The 9,985-nt window shown below is 45.2% G+C and overlaps 1 protein-coding gene, 1 non-coding gene and 1 pseudogene across 16 annotated transcripts in view; all 3 read right to left on the reverse strand.

The window, feature by feature from the left end:
• Positions 1-9,985, reverse strand: part of ARHGAP12 (Rho GTPase activating protein 12) — a 179,244-nt gene that overhangs the window by 62,843 nt on the left and 106,416 nt on the right. The gene's annotated exons all lie outside the window — the stretch shown is intronic.
• Positions 2,019-4,932, reverse strand: LOC106696782 (annotated as a pseudogene).
• On the reverse strand, positions 5,625-5,731 carry LOC111825523. The gene has a single exon (XR_002828704.1). It is a non-coding gene; the product is annotated as a U6 spliceosomal RNA (small nuclear RNA).

Raw genomic sequence — 9,985 nt, forward strand, 5'->3', positions numbered from 1 at the left:
CCCTGGTGGTCAGTGTGTGTCATAGGGACCAGTCATTCCCAGTCATTCTGCTGTTAGGGTCAATTTGCACATTACCCTTTTATTATGTAAGACTAGTGGCCCGGTGCAGGAAATTTGCATGGGGGGGGGGGGGGGTTCCCTCGCCCAGCCTGCACCCTCTCAAATCAGGGACCCCTTTGGGTATGTCTGACTAAACCGGAAGTCAGACATTCCTCTTGCAATCTGAGACCACTGGCTCCTAACCACTCACCTGCCTGCCTGCCTGATTGCCCCTAACTGCCTCTGCCTGCCTGATTGCCCCTAACCCCTCTGCCTGCCTGCCTGATCACCCCTAACCTCTCTGCCTGCCTGCCTGATTGCTCCTTAACTGCCTCTGCCTGCCTGCCTGATTGCCCCTAATTACCCTCCCTGAGGCCTGATCTCCCCTAACTGCTTCTGCCTCGGCCCCCACCACCATTGGCTTTGTCTGGAAGGAAGTCGGACATCCGGAAGATGGCCAGTCATGCCGGTCTAATTAGCATTTTACCCTTTTATTAGTATAGATAGAGGCCTTGTGCACGGGTGGGGGCCGGCTGGTTTGCCATGAAGGGTGTTCCGGATCAGGGTGGAGGTCCCCGCTGGGGTGCCTGGCCAGTCTGGGTGAGGGGCTGATGGCTGTTTGCAGAATGGCCACAGCCCCTTCAGGGTGGGGGGTGTCCCACTGGGGTGCCTGGCCAGCCTGGGTGAGGGGCTGATGGCTGTTTGCAGGCTGGTCAAGCACCCCAGCGGGGACCCTCACCCCATGGGGGTGTGGCCAGCCTGGGTGAGGGGCTGAAGGCCGTTTTCAGGATGCCCACAGCCCCTTCAGGGTGAGGGGCTGATGGCTGTTTGCAGAATGGCCAAAGCCCCTTCAGGGGGTCCTGCTGGGGTGCCTGGCCAGCCTGGGTGAGGGGCTGATGGCTGTTTTCAGGCTGGCCATGCCCCCTGGCGACCTAAGCTCTCAGCCTCTCCTTTTTTTTTTTCAGCGCTTCCTTGAGCAGAGGCCAGGGCGGGCTGGAAGCAGGTATCTGGGATTTATTTATCTTCTATAATTGAAACTTTGTAGCCTTGAGTGGAGCCCAGGGCCCGCCAGGGCAGGCAGAAAGCTTGGCTTCCTCCATCACCGGGGGCAACCCAAGCCTCCTGCTCGCTCCAACTCCGTGGCCACTGCCATCTTAGTTGGGTTAATTTGCATACTTGCTCCTGATTGGCTGGTGGGTGTAGCGGAGTGGCGGAGTGATGGTTAATTTGCATCTTTCTTTTATTAGTGTAGATAGATCTGTAATCTACCTGGAAGTATGAAGTAAGGTCAAGGTCTACATTTAGTTCTTTTCTTCAATAACCAATAATCTTAGCAACATTTACTGCATAGTCCATGCTTAATCCATGGACTTGTAATGCCACATCTGAGCTTCCTATTCCATTCTGGTCTATTCCTCTATACATGTGCCCATACTAATCACTACAACAAAAACCCAGGCCCTCATGTGCATGCCCGCCTCCCCTCACCCACACATTCTCCCTACTCAGGAACATTTTGCTTCTTCATAGACATTTGTTTGCAAATAAAATTTAGAATGAGTTGCAACAAGATGGGGAGGGGGATAGTAAATAGAAATGCAGCAAATTTTATAGACTAATGTGGACACTTATAAAATTAAGCCTACCAATGCAAGATCATAATGTAAAACTGCACCATTTATTTGGGTCTTCTTTTATGTCCTTCAATTCTGATCTGAAATTTTTCTTAAAATCTTACAAACTTTAATAGTCATCTTCTTAGTCATGGTTCTTCTTGTAGCTGTTGCTACTGTTAATGAAAAAGGGATCTTTATTCCTATAACATTTTAAAACTACTTACTAGAAAAATGAGTAGTCTTTATGTTGATTATATACTCAGCAACTGAACTATTATAAGTTTTGAATTTGTAGAGTCTCTTGATTTTTCTAACAATTAAAAATAAAACACAAAAACAATTGCATCTTTCTTTTCAATTCTATTACAGGTATCCCCCACTCTCCAAAAGTTCATATTGTGCCTTCTTTCTGAGTACACCTATTTTCATTAGCAGAAAAAATATCCGAAGAGGACTTTCGCTTTACGAAAAAAATGTCACATACTGCACTTTTCGTCATTTTGGCTTACAAAAGTTTTCATAGGAAAACTCTACTTTCTGATAGCAAGAGAAATCACTTTTTCTTTTTCTTTTCTTATTTTATAATTGAACAGAAGAAGTGATAGAGAATTTATAATCTAGTTCCTAACTCTAATGGGAAAGTTTCTGTAATTTCACTATGAAATATGAGATTTCCCATAGATTATCTGATAAACAATCTTTAGCAAGATGTAATATATCATTACATCTGAAGTAATTTTCTTGTAAAAGCATATAGTTGGATCATGGTTTTTTGCCCATTCTGAAAATCTTTTAATAGGTTTATTCAGAGCATTTACATTTAATATAATTATTTATGTAAGGATTAAGCCTGTCATTTTACTGTTTTCTGTTCTGTTTACATGCCTATTTCTCTATTTCTGCCTTCTTGTGGCCCACTACCATTTTTTTTTAATCCTCACTCAATTATATGTGGTTTTTTTTCATTGATTTTAGAGGTGCCCCGACTGAGGATGAAACCCGCAACCTGGGTATGTGCCCTCATTGGGAACTGAACCTGAAACCTTTTTGGTATTATGGAGTGACACTCCAACCAACTGAGCAACCCCGCCAGAGCCTACCATATTTTAATTTATCATACAGATATTCCCTGACTTACAATGACAATGGGGTTATGTGCCAAAAAATCCATCATACGTTATAAATATTGTTAAATCAAAAATGCATTTAACACAACTGATATACTGATCATCATAGCATAGCCAAGCCTACCTTAAACGTCCTCAACAAAATATCCAAAAAAACACTAGCAACACAGTGCACTGTAGAGTGTCCGTTGTTTACTCCATAATGACATGCCTGACTGGGAGCTATGCTTCACTGCCAGTGCCCAGCATCATGAGAGAGTATTGCATGTTTATTTCTAGCTAAGGAAATGATCAAAACTCAAAATTTGAAGCGCAGTTTCTCCTGAATGCCAACCACTTTCACACCATCATAAAGTCAAAAAGCCGTAAATCAAATCATCATAAGTGAGGACTGTCTATAGTTTCTTGAGTGTATCTCATGTTATTTTTAGTGCTTGCTCTAGAAATTACAATTTACATACTTAATATATCAGTATACTAGTATCAATATTTTACTACTTCAAGTGGAATGTAAAAACCTTAAAAAAATTTACACCACATTATTCTCCTCGCCTTTAGGATACAGTTGGTCTTAAACATCTCTACACTCAAGTGCTACTTCAGAAATACTGTAATTTCCCTTTTGAATGTCAAACATGATTTTTAAAAATTTCTCTTTATTGCTGAAAGTATTAGATGTTCCTTTTCCCCCCACTAAGCTCCTCCAACCCTCCCCCAGGCCTTCACGACGCTACTGTGTGTCCACGGGTTATGCACATTTGCATGTAAGTTCTTTGGTTAATCTCTTCCTGCAGCTCCTCCCCCTTCCCTCTGAGATTCATCAGTCTATTCCATGCTTCCATGTCTCTAGATGTATTTTTTTTCAGTTTGCTTTGTTCACTAGATTCCACATATAAGTTAGGTCATGTGATATGTGTCTTTCTGTGACTGGTTTATTTTGTTTAACATAATACTTTTTTTTTTTTCCTGCAAAAGGCTTTATTGTTTCATTTGGTCCAATGCATTGGAGAGGGCTCCAGGGTGGTTAAAAGAATGGATAGTAGTTTCGGGAAGAGGCTCAGGTAAAAGCCAGAGACACCAGGGGGATGCAGAGGGGCCTCTGAAAGGCCTCTGGGCTCCAAAGGCGCCTAGTCGTGCTTGAGGGTGAGCCTTTCGAAGAGATACTCACCCATCTTCTTAATCAGTTTCACTTGTTCATCCAGGAAGTGGTTCTCCAGGAAGTCGCAGAGATGAGGGTCTGCACGGGTAGGACCCAGGGCATGCAGCTCCAAAAGGGCCTGGTTCAGGTTCTTCTCCAGGGCCAGGGTGGTTTCCATGGCGTCCTGAGTTTTGCCCCAGTCATCTTGGGAAGGTTTCTGCACATCCTGGAAAAGAATGCAGCCGCCACGCTTGTTTTGCAACTTTTAAGAGATGCTCAGCGCCCTTGCACTTCTGCTCCGCCAACTCGCAGAAGTGGCCCACACCCTCCACACAGTTGAAATCGTAGCCCAGAGAGAGGTAGGTGTAGGAGGCCTGCAGTTGCAGGTTGTCTGGGTGATTGACCATAGCCTCCACCTTGGTGGAATAATTCTGACGAATTTGGGAGTTCATGGTTGTTCAGCAACAAGGAGCTAAGGTAGAAACAAAACGGTGTGTTGGCTGGTCCCGGAGGTGGTTCTGAAGGTGGTAACTGGATGAGACACAGGAGAGTGGTCAGAGGCTGGAAGATGGGGCGTCCCTGGGTCTGTTCTGTCCAAACACTGTTGAAGCAAGAGGCAGATCCGGGACCTCCGAGTGCACAGCCTAACATAATACTCTTTAGGTCCCTCCATGGTGTCTCAAAGGGTAAGAGATCCTTCTTTTTTACAGCTGCGTAGTGTTTCATTGTGTAAATGTACCACAGGTATTTTATCTACTCATCTACTGATGGGCACTTGGTCAGTTTCCACATCTTAGCTATTGTAAATTGTGCTGCTATGAACATAGGGGTGCATATATTCTTTCTGATTGGTGTTTCAGGCTTCTCAGGATATGTCCCTAGCAGTGAGATCATTGGGTCAAATAACAGTTCCATTTTTAATTTTTTGAGGAAACTCCATACTGTTCTCCACAGTGGACTCACCAGTTTGCATTCCCACCAGCAGTGCACAAGGGTTCCTTTTTCTCCACATCCTCGCCACGATTTATCGTTTGTTGATGATAACCATTCTGGTAGCTGTGATAACTCATTGTAGTTTTAATCTGCATCTCTCTGATGATTGGTGACTTTGAGCATTTTTTCATGTTTCATGCCCACCTGTATGTGCTCTTTGGAGAAGTGTCTATGCAGGTCCTTTGCCCATTTTTAAATTCGATTGTCTGTCTTCCTTCTATTAAGTTGTATGAGGTTTTTATTAACCTCTTATCAGATGTATCATTGGAAAATATGTTCTCCCATATAGTTGGCTCCCTTTTCATTGTGTTGATGGTTTCTTTTGCTGTGCAGAAGCTTTTTAGTTTGATGTATTCCCATTTGTTTATTTTTTCCTGTTTCCCTTGCTCTAGGGCAGCGGTTCTCAACCTGTGGGTCGCGACCCCTTTGGCGGTCAAACAACCCTTTCACAGGGGTCGCCTAAGACCATCCTGCATATCAGATATTTACATTACGATTCATAACAGTAGCAACATTACAGTTATGAAGTAGCAACGAAAATAATTTTATGGTTGGGTCACAATATGAGGAACTGTATTTAAAGGGCCAGAAGGTTGAGAACCACTGCTCTAGGGGATGTATCGACAAATATATTGCTACAAAGATATCTGAGATTCGCTGCCTATGGTTTCTTCTAGGATTTTTCTAGTTTCACCACTTACATTTAAGTCTAAAAATATGGAACTCTTCACAAGTTTGTATGTCATTCTTACCCAGGGGCCATGCTAATCTTCTCTGTATTGTTCCAATTTTAGTATATGTGCTGCTGAAGTGAGCACTCAAATAATTTTAAAAGCTCAGGACTAAAATCTCCTCAGATAGTCACCCTTCCCCGTTATTTCTTCATTCCTAATGTTCCAAGTATTCTTCAGTTATCATTTCCTTTCTATTTGAAGAAATTTTTGTGAAAAAAGACTGTTGGTGATAAATCTCTTAAGTTAATTTCATCTGAAAATATCTTTATTTTACTTTCATCCCTGAAGGATATTTTTGCTGGATATACAATTATGGGTTAACAGGTGTTTTCTTTCAACATATGAAAAATATTTCACCACTTCCTTCTGGCTTCATGGTTTCTAAGAAGACATCTACCACCATTCAAATCATTATTACCCTACCAGAGGCTCGGTGCACAAAAATTTGTGCACTGGGGGGTGAAGGGGGGGAGTCCCTCAGCCTGGCCTGCCCCTCTCACAGTCTGGGAGCCCTCAGGGGATGTCTTACTGATGGCTTAGGCCTGCTCCCTGCCTAAGCCACAGTCTGGCCTACCTCTGCAGGAAGCAACCAGGCCGATCATGGGAAGGCGCCGCCCCAATCACCCCATTGCCGGCCACCGCAGCTGCCAGCCCTCGGCCCTCACTTCTTAGCGTTGGCCCCACCCCCCGCCTACAGGTGGATGGGGGGCGTTCTGGCACCAGACCAGCTGGGGGAGGGGCTGTGGGAGGTTGAGGCACACCAGGTCGCATCCTGTCTAGCCTCTGTGGAGGCGAGGCACCGGGACTGGGCCTGTACCGCTACCTCTGTGGAAGGGGTAGCACTGGGACTGGGACCACGCAGCCCCCTCTCCTGTGGCCTCTCCCGCACCCCTGCCACAAAAGGGGCCGTGGCGCTAGACCAGCCCGCACCAAGGCCTCTCCTGTGCTGCCTCTGTGAAAGGGGTGGTGGCAGTGGCAGCAGCAGGGGCACCGACTCCTCTCCCATGGCAGCAGCAGCAGCAGCAGCGGCGGTACCTCTCCAGTGGCCTCTGCGAAAGGGGCCGCGCGGACCTGCCTCTCCTGCGCTGCCCCGCCTCTCCCACCACGCCCCTCAGCCCTCGCAGCCATGTTGGATTTGTCCAGATGGCTGTCCAGAAGACATCCGGTCTAATTAGCATATTACCCTTTTATTAGTATAGATAATAAATGTATTGTTTCATTGAGCTGCTTTCAAGATTGGGTGAATGGGGCTGGGGCAGGGTCCTTAGTTTTCAGAAATGTGATTATGTGTTTAGATGTGGATTTCTTCGGGTCTGTCCTTTTTAGAGTTTACTTTGCTTCTTAAATCTGTTGGTTTCGCTTTTTCCAAATTTGGAACATTTTCAAACATTATTTCTTCAAATATTTTTCAGCCTTGCACTCTCCTTCTGGAACTCCAATGAAACAAATGTTAGATCTTTTGCATTTTCCCACAGATCTGTGGCTTTGTTTATTTAAAAAACAAAACAAAACCTATTTATTCTTCCTAGGACCAGTAAACTGGCCTGGCATGTTTTTCCCATGGCAATGGGAGAGGTGAAAGAGCAAGCCCTGGTACTCAAGCCTCTCTCAATATTATGCTATGTGACACATCTGCTCCCATTCCATCAGTGAAAGCAAGTCACATGACTGAACTCAGTAAAGGGCAGGATAATACATCCCATCCACTTTGTAGTGGGAGACCACTACAAAGGTACATGGTAAAGAGCACTAAAAAAGAGTGGGTAAAAAATGGCCTCAATGTCTCAATGATGTAATCTACCCTAGCAGGTAATCTGATCTTTTACCCTTGATGGCTTTTAAGATTGTTTATACTGAAGTTTTGCAGATCCAGTAAACTTTGTAAATACGTGGAGTTACTTTTACCTTCCTTTAGTTTTAGAAAATTCGAAGAAGTTATATTTTTAATATTATTTCTCTACCATTTTCCTCCATTCTCTCCTTTTGGAATTCCTAGTATGAGAATAGAAAACTCCATCCATCTTCTATTTCCCTTAACTATGTATGCATTACTATTTGTTATCTTCCTATCTCTCTTCTATAGTTTATGCTATCCACTGTACTTTTTATTTCAATTACTATCTTTTTTATCTCAAAGATTTGTAATTGCACATTCTTTATTGTATTCACCTGTTCATGTTAACATTTGTTTTGAGTTTTAAATTCCTTGTTCTTTTAAAACAAAAGCCTTCATTTAAGTTTCTGAACACCCAAACATATTCAAAGTCTTTATCATCTAAAGTGAGTACAATGATCTGATTCTTGATTTTCTCGTGTCTGTAACAGCATTAGAGTTATTCCTGTGTTTTATTTGGAATTCTGAGAACTCACTTTGAGTAAATTTTGTTTTCTCTTTCTTAATTTATCCTTCTTTATTTTTCCCTTCCAATACTTCCTCTCATCTACTCGGTTTGTACTTCCCTTCACCTACATTCAATCTAGAACCATGTATATAATACATGTGTATACATATTCTATCTTACTTAGTTGTCACATGAACATGTTTCTTCTTTCCAAATGTATAAACTCCTTGAGGGTAAAGACCAAGCGCTATGCATTTGTACCCATTATAACATCTACACAGTACTGAGAGATGAAAACGTATTACAAAAAAGTTAAATTTCTAATATCTGTATTGAGGGTAACAAATCTCTGACAGAACTTAAGACTTACTTTCAGTGTTAAAAATCTTAGGGTACAGCCGAAACCAGTTTGGCTCAGTGGATAGAGCGTCGGCCTGCGGACTGAAGGGTCCCGGGTTCGATTCCGGTCAAGGGCATGTACCTGGGTTGCGGGCACATCCCCAGTAGGAGATGTGCAGGAGGCAGCTAATCGATGTTTCTCTCTCATCGATATTTCTAACTCTCTATCTCTCTCCCTTCCTCTCTGTAAAAAATCAATAAAATGTATTTTTTTTTAAAAAAAAATCTTAGGGTACAGAATTTAATCTGCAGTCTTCATTACTATACAGTAATAAGTCATTAAATAGTGATTCTAAAACATTTCCCCTTATTTACTTACTAGAGGCCCGATGCATGAAATTCGTGAAAGAGTAGGCCTTCCTTCCCCCGGCTGCCGGCACTGGCTTCCCAATGGCACCTGGGATTGAGGCTTCCCAGCGCCACCGGCAGGAGTGTCTGCCCCCTGGTGGTCAGTGTGTGTCATAGTGACCAGTCAAAGTCGTCCAGAAGGACATCCAGTCTAATTAACATATTGCTCTTTTATTATTATAGGATAGAGGCCTGGTGCATGGGTGGGGGCCGGCTGGTTTGCCCTGAAGAGTGTCCCGGATCAGGGTGGGGGTCCTGCTGGGGTGCCTGGCCAGCCTGGGTGAGTGGTTGATGGCTGTTTGCAGGCTGGCCACACCCCCTTCAGGGTGGGGGTCCTGCTGGGGTGCCTGGCCATTCTGGGTGAGGGGCTGATGGCTGTTTGCAGGCTGGCCAAGCCCCCCAGCGGGGAACCTCACCCCATGAGGGTGTGGCCATCCTGGGTGAGGGGCTGATGGCTGTTTGCAGGCTGGCTACGGCCCCCAGCCACCCAAGCTCCCAGTGGAGGCTGGCTGGAAGCAGGTATCTGGGATTTATTTAGCTTCTATAATTGAAACTTTGTTGCCTTGAGTGGAGGCCACAGCCGGCCAGAGCAGGCGGGAAGCTTGGCTTCCTCCATCATTGGGGCAACCAAGCCTCCTGCTTGCTCCAGCTCCGTGGCTGCCGGCCGCCATCTTGATTGGGTTAATTTGCATATAGTTGCTCTGATTGGCTGGTGGGCGTGGCTTGGGGCATAGTGGAGGTGTGGTCAATTTGCATGTTTCTCTTTTATTAGATTAGACCAGTGGCCCAGTGCATGAAATTTGTGCATGGGTGGGGGGGGTGTCCCTCAGCCCCACCTGCACCCTCTACAATCTGGACCCCTCAGTGGACCTTCTCGTAATCCGGGACCGCTGGCTCCTAACCGCTCACCTGCCTGCCTGCCTGATCGCCCCTAACCACTCTGCCTGCCAGCCTGCTTGTCCCCAACTGCCCCCCCACTGACCTTCTCGCCCCCAACTGCCCCCCACTGGCCTGTTCGCCTCCAACTGCCCCCTCCCCGCTGGGTTGCTCCCCCCAACTGCCCCCCATTGCCAGGCTGCTCGACCCTGAATAACCCCTCCGCCGAACTAAAAACCAGTGACTGGAAATGTGTTTTCCACCTGGCCTCCAGCGCACCAAATAGGCCGTGCGCCGTGAATAACAGAATATGATATACCTGTGTGCTCCTGCAGGCGCGCCTACTGTCCATATAGTCCGCAAACAGGGATTG

Source organism: Myotis lucifugus, unplaced genomic scaffold (genome assembly GCF_000147115.1).
Source record: "Myotis lucifugus unplaced genomic scaffold, Myoluc2.0 scaffold_29, whole genome shotgun sequence".
Lineage (NCBI taxonomy): Eukaryota > Metazoa > Chordata > Mammalia > Chiroptera > Vespertilionidae > Myotis > Myotis lucifugus.